The sequence below is a fragment of the Echiichthys vipera genome (assembly GCF_963691815.1).
Source record: "Echiichthys vipera genome assembly, chromosome: 6".
In the NCBI taxonomy this organism is placed as follows: Eukaryota; Metazoa; Chordata; class Actinopteri; order Perciformes; family Trachinidae; genus Echiichthys; species Echiichthys vipera.
In genome coordinates, this window is record NC_139831.1 from 2662418 (window position 1) to 2669791 (window position 7374).

The window sequence follows — 7374 nt, forward strand, 5'->3', positions numbered from 1 at the left end:
TATTTTTTTGGCCACTTGAGGACAGCACACATTCACTTGTTTGGTCTCCACCAACTGTTTCTAGATGTTCAACTCTTCACCAGCTAATCTCTAACTGTGTCCGTCTGCTGTTTGGTGCAATGTGGGTTTATTTCAGCTCTTTCACTTTAATCTGCAACCAAAACCATGTGGTTAAAAGCTCAGTAGAGAGGAGCTGCAGTCGGGTGATAAGTCTCTGTGGTTTTGTCACTACTGTACATGTTACCCCTCTCACATTAGACATGCTCATTTAATTTTAAAGACTTGCTTTAAAGCAATATATGAAACACAACACGGTGACAGGGTTTGAATGTCGTCACTGTCACTTATACGTGCAGTGTCTGCGTTCACATGGAGCTTTTTTTTTCTTCTAATAATCAGCTCGATCCAAACTTAAAAAGCCTCCTATCTTGTAAACACATGGTTCAGTGTGAACTGTTCAATCAGGAGGTCAATTTATGTTTAAAGCGCTTTTAGAAGCATATAAATGAAAATGCTCATTTTATCACGTTCACACCATTTCTGAGCACGCTTACCGTCCTCAGTTGAGTCGAAGGTGTTCTTTAGGGTGATGCACCACTGCTTTGTCTTTTACGAGTCCTCACCTCAGCGGACCCTCTCTGAGAAGTAGTGCATCTTTCCCAGGGGTGCCATCTGTGATGTTTACTAGATTCAGGGGGGGAAGTGAATCATTTTCTGGTGGTTGTTGTCTCCTTTTTATTGGGTACAGCTGAATCCTGATTAAACTGTTGCTGTTTAAAAAAAGACTCTGTCCGGCTTCATCTCGTTGAAAAGTTTAGATTTGGGAAGTAATCCTGTAATGTGGGGGTTCAAACAGAACATCTTATCTAACGACTTTATTGAGCAACACCTCACTAATGACGTACAGGGAGGGAAACACAAAGAAAGCAGTGTGGTGATTTTCTTTTTTGTTCTTAGAGCGCACTCACACTGTCCTTCCACACCGCGCCAAACTGTTTTTTCGGGTCAAGCCTAGTGCGTTTGACCAGTGTGAGTGCAACCGCTCCGCGCATAACTGAGGCCAGCTGACCGTCCACGGTCCGTTTGGGAGAGGTGGGCTTTTGTAAAGCACGTTTGCACATGAACGACCACAAGCGTGTGCACGTGTACGAGCACGACGCCTACGGCGGCTCTGACGTCATTTATGTGCGCCTGTTCGGACGTAGAAAAAAGAAGGAGGGACCATGCACGGACAATTAACAACAACAATGGCGGTGAAAGGTTCACGTCGGTGTGATGCGGAGGTGGAGTGTTTACTGCAGATTTGGTCGATGAAAAGATTCAAAAACAGTCGACAAGACGCACAAAAACTCCGAGGTCTACGGAAAGATTTGTAAACAAAGCCACGCATCGCCATGACGTCATCAATGCGTGTGACGTGTTACGGCGTGATGACGTATAGGCATTCTGCGAGGCCCAGGTAGTGTGAGTACAAACGGGCCTGGAGGGGGGGACAAGGACCCTAAAGCACGGAGTGCGGAAGGACAGTGTGAGTGCGCCCTTATTGTCAACAAACCCCATGAAAAGACCCCTATGCATCCAAATGAGTCCTCAATTAACCTAACACATGCATGTCTTTGGATTGTGGGAGGAAACCGGGAACCTTCTCGCTGTGAGGCGACAGTGCTAACCACTACACCACCGTGTCAATCACAACAGTCCCCCCAAAATAACTATTTTAGATGAAACTTAACCCAAACCATCTTTTTGTTTTAATTCATGTTAAACATCTTGTATTGAAAATGACTTAATTTGGCACCACCTAGTGGTTGACTCTAACAGACAGAGTTGGGTATACTGAAATGTATTTTTTTTAATGATTAACGCAACATGAAGGGCGGTAAAGGACAGTATACACCCATATAGCTAAAATACAATTAACTAGCAACTAAAGGAACACTTACAACGCATCATCTTTTTCTTTCCTTTTGAATAAAAGCCGATGCTTTTACATACGCTAGTCAGTTATGATCGTTATCTTTATTCCAGACACATGACCAGAGGAACCACCACTCTGCTGCTGGACTCACAATGTCCAGCAGTCCAGCAATGTGTGAGTCCTCACAATGGACTCACATATTGAGGTGAGTCCGACCTTAAAAGAGCTGCTGCTGATAACCCTCCTGTAAGAAAAGACTGAGCCCTGGGACGATCTAAATTTTTCAGGCTTTCCACCCTGACAAGAATACAATCAATGGAGCAATGGAAACGACACGGGGTCATAAAGATGTTCAAATATTGACAGGTTAGATTGCAAAAATATCTACCTTCAGATCTCATTCATTCATCTTCAACCGCTTATCCCAGGGTCGGGGTCGCGGGGGGCTGGAGCCCAGCTGACATCGGGCGTGAGGCTGGGTCCACCCTGGACAGGACGCCAGTCTCTCACAGGACACATAGAGACGAACAGAGACAGACAACCATTGACACTCACACCTACGGACAATTTAGAGTCATCAATTAACACGTGCACGTCTTTGGACTGTGGGAGGAAACCGCAGAACCCGGCCAAACTCCACACAGAAGGGCCCTAGCCGGGATTCCAACCAGGATCCCTCTCGCTGTGAGGCGACAGTGCTAACCCTTCAGATCTGATTTTGTGAATTTACAGCTTAACTATTTTATGAGTTATTTTTCTAAACAACAAAGTTACATCAGCAGTATCTCTCTGGAGGTGATTTCTGTCCTGCATAGATCATCATCTAGTGCTTTCACACAATTACTATCTCATATCCCCAACATCTGGGTTGCGGCGGTCAAATAAGCGCTGGCGGGGCTGAGCGGCATTGATTGGCTGAGACTTTATCCGTCCCTGAGGGCCAAAACAGTAGGAGCAACAAGATTGAGCAGGGAAAAGGATAAGAAAAATACACAGAAATGGATCTTAAACATAATGAAATATATATCAGAATAGCATAGCATCAAAGGTGCACTGAAGTACAGTGTGTTGCAATGAAAGGCAGGTATGAAATTGTCAATGGAGTCACTTAAAGTTTGGACTTTTGCCTGTTACCGTGGGTGAAGTTGTTTCATGGTTCTTGGATTACCCAGAGTTCCCTCAAATATTACTTTTCCATCTGGATAACTGACTGAAATGGGCCGGTGTTTATGTGGGAAATCGAATTACGGGCCTCCCCTGGTTATACTAACGCTGCTCAGGAAAGGCCCGAAGGCTGGTAATAAACCTGAGGCCACATAAACTGGAAATGTTCGTTGCAACGGACAACAAATCGAGCCACGGGCCCCTGAAAAATGGATTCAAATACTTTGAGGAAATAAGATGTTCGAATGTGAAATGTGCACGGGGAGGGGGGAAACCAAATTACTGCTCTCCCCTGGCGATGCCATCCAGGCAGAGCTCTACTCTCTGTCTTCTCCTCTCTGCAGCAGCCATGTTTTTACATCCGTCACAGAAGGGGGTCGGAGGAGAATGATGGCGGTTTGCTGCAACGACAGGAGGAAGATGCTTCTTCAACATGCACAGTTCAAAACGGGTCACGCATCCGACCTGCGGGGGAAAACAATGAACAATGGAGAGGCGATAAGTTCCGCATTATCACGATGACTGATGAAGTTAATTAAAGTATCAGCGGCTTAGCGAGGGGAGGTAATCCGAATTCATAAATAAACAGCTCCTCGGGCCCTAATGAGCCTGTTTGTTGCAGACTCATCTGCGTATTTCCTCATTTCGATCCAACAAAGAAATGTCTGGAACCATCCCACGGGGCGGAGACGCCTACGCCTTAATATGTTGTTTGCGTCTCGAGCGGTCGACAGCGGGGCACCTCATCTCCGTCTTCAACACTTAACCGGATAAAGTGGCTCACGTGGCTGTGAAAGGGAGCTGCCCCCTCAGACAGGAAGAAGGAGTCGGTGGTAATCAAACAGCTTTAATGTGGCTTTGCAGCAGGGGAACGCCAGCCCCCAATAATCAGGGTTCAAATCCTGCTGATGCGAGTGTGTTTTCATGTATTTCTGGTACTTACAAGGATCCCATTTACGGAGAAGACTTTCGAGTTTTCCTGTTAAGCGGCTGCTCAGTTTGGGTTCAGGGATGAAATGCAGAAGCTTAAACATTTGTCTTAAATTAAGGGTCAGCTCATGATATTCATGTATTTGAATTGAGACGACTGAGAGTACCTTTGCATTTTTAAATATTAAAATTATAGATTTGGAACAAATTTACTTTCGCTTTCCAACACCAACAATGTCTGTGGTGGAAAACCAATGTTACTAAGAGCGTACTCACACTGTCCTTGCGCACCGCGACCCGGGCTTTAGGGTACTTGTCCCCCCTCCCTCTCCCCCCGCGCCCCAGCCCCGTTTGTACTCACACTGCCAGGGCCGGCCAATGCTTCTTGCTGTCCATACGTCATCACACCGTAACACGTCACACGCATTGATCGCGTGTGTGTGGCTTTGTTTACAAATCTTTCCGTAGACCTCTGAGTTTTTGTGCGTCTTGTCGACTGTTTTTGAATCTTTTCATCGACCAAATCTGCAGTAAACACTCCACCTCCGCATCACACCAACGTGAACCTTTCACCGCCATTGTTGTTGTTGTTAAATGTCCGCGCATGGTCCCTCCTTCTATTTACATGTCCGAACAGGCGGACATAACGCTACTGCCGTAGGGCTCGTGCTCGTACACGTGCGCACGCTTGTGCTCGTACATGTGCAAACGGCTCCGCTAAAGCCCACCTCTTTCAAGCAGGCCGCGGACGGCCCGCTGGCCGCAGTTATGCGCGGAACGGGTGCACTCACACTGCTTAAACGTACTAGGCTTTAGCTGAAAAAACGGTTTTGGCCCCGGCCAGAAGGACAGTGTGAGTGCGCCCTAAGACACGTTCCTGTTTCCTGTCCCTTTAAGTATCCTGAGTTATCCTCTGGGCCCAGTATTTCAAAATTTGTAATCTGGATCAGAATAATCCGGATAATGAAATCCGCCTTTTCTCAGTCATGGATCACGGTGATCCTGCTGACTTTATCTGAGTATTTCAAAACACAGGCAGATCGGATCACTGTGATCCCTACCTGGCCGGATACGGATTTCCCAATCTCAAGTCTCCGCCTCCGGGATCTGAAACATGGTGGACTACTTCATGAAAGGAGTAGCAGAGAGCCGACTTTCACGTCAAAAGTGTAAGTTAACCGTCGTCTATTGTGTAGCGGTTTTAATACCATACGAACGGCAACCAACACATCATGCAAGCCAACTATTTGAATTGTCACCTTATTAAAAGCAGGCCGTGGCGATCTCTAATTGAGACGCGGACGTGCTAACGGGAGCTAACGCGGCTCCATTGACTTGTGTGTTAAGCAGCTAGCGGGCTATCATTAGCGGCTATCATTAGCGTCACGTCATTTGCAACACGGCAGATTTACAGTATAAGCAGGCTGCATTGTGTACAGACCTGCTCAGTGCTTAGAAAACACAACGCAACACAGTTTGAGTATTAACTACAAGGTTTGTTCAGAAGGTTCAGAATGCTACAGTAGCCTAATGCTGGTGATGATATCATGTTTTTGTGTAGGCTACATAAATACAATTTGGGATTGTGGATTAAGATACTCATACACCTTCTACCTTCAGAGTCCACTCACAGCCATGGACCACTCAGCTACAACAGGGTGAGTGCTGGAAATCCTTGAAAATGCTTTAATTGTATTGATACATTTAAGACTTTCAAGTAATTGGAGTTTGAATAAAGTGCTTGAAACTGCTTAAATTTGTAATGGCATTACTTTCATGGTATTGGTCAGTGACACAATTAGAAACATTTCTTCATCCTAATTCCTCTCCAGCATTGGTGAGAGCTTGTTTTTTTTTGCATTTCACTACAATGTTTTTAAACCTTGGTTTTAGCTTTGCATGTGACCAATAAACTTATCTATCTACCACATCAGGCACGGGGGCGAGAGCCAGAGCCAGCGCCAGCGCCAGAGCGACGGCGACGGAAGAGGCATGCCGGGGATGAGGAAGCCTATGAGAGGCTCCTCAAAATGGAGACCGAAAGGGCAGTCAAACAGACTGAACTGGCCAAACGGCAAATTAAGCTGACGCTGCTTCAGCAAAAAGAGACAGAATTAACAATCAAGCTGTTAGAGAAACAGCTTGACATTTGAAATAGCATGGTCCGTAGTGGTCACATTATTTTTTGTTGGAATAAAACTTTGTTTGGACCCTGCATTCCTTTGTCTTTCTCTGTTTTGGTACATGCAAGTTACAATGTTTGGTGAACTAGAATTTGAGAAATAATTGTAATTTTATTTACAGCAGTTTTACAGTGTGGTCAAAAATTTTACTATGCTTTACATTTTTTGATATTACTTAAATTACTTGTTAGAAGTACAACACTAACACTTAAGTGTAACAAACATCTTGAGTAACAATATCTAGGAGAAGTATGCGCTGAGAGTTTGTCAATCCAAGTCAAATCCACCTCTGAGGTGGGATTCAAATGATCCTGAAATTTTGGTATCAAGTTGATCCAGATATCTGACTTAACTTTTTAAATACCCAAATCAGCCTTTTATCTGGATTCAGGGGAGGATTGGATTACCAGAGCTGAAACCCTGATCTTCAGGATCAGGATTCTCCTGATCTGTGTTGAAATACCCAGTTTTCAGATCAGATCTAGATTTAATCCAATCCGACCAGGATAATCCTGTCAGATCACGTTTGAAATACTGGGCCCTGAGTATCATGAATAATCATATCAAACCCAAGACATCAACCATTTTAGGCCATGCTGATAACCAAGGCAACAGAATACAATATAGTGTACCTGATATCAGCATGTGTGTATATTCAGTGTATACCTATACAATATTTATAATGTGACTGAGTATCGGCTCAGCTGTCAGTGCATCCCACAGCCTAAAGCTGAACCCACAACACTGAATCTATCACTGCCAGAGTGAGGCATAGGTTCAAAAAACAACATATTCATACTGTGCACTTCCCCCCTCAGGGATCACTAAAGTTCCTATCATCTCTGCCTCCTCAGCGTTTATCCTCACTCCAACCCTCCTCCTTCAGGCTTGCTCACTGTCGGGTCACAGGAATTGTCAGCGTGCTGTGGTCCGACCTCAGACCTCTGCAATTTCCATATCTTGTAATGCTTGTGATTCAGAAAACGAGGCTTAATTTCTGCACCGTATAGGACCAGGCATTTAAAAATAAACAGTATATTCATTTTTCACATTAGCAGTGGGTGAATGAAGTGCAGTAGTCCACCAGAGCTCAACCATCTAGAAAGGATTCCCCATGAAGTCCAGTAAAAACCAATTTACCCTCCGATTGATGAATTCTCAGAGGTCCCTGCGGAGGGC

At 44.9% G+C, this 7374-nt stretch overlaps 1 long non-coding RNA gene across 1 annotated transcript; it reads left to right on the forward strand.

Moving 5' to 3' along the window:
- The first annotated feature begins 5001 nt into the window (after positions 1 to 5001).
- Positions 5002 to 6221, forward strand: LOC310948512. Its single transcript, XR_014593248.1, has 3 exons — positions 5002 to 5181; positions 5633 to 5670; positions 5947 to 6221. It is a non-coding gene; the product is annotated as an uncharacterized lncRNA (long non-coding RNA).
- Positions 6222 to 7374: the final 1153 nt, after the last annotated feature.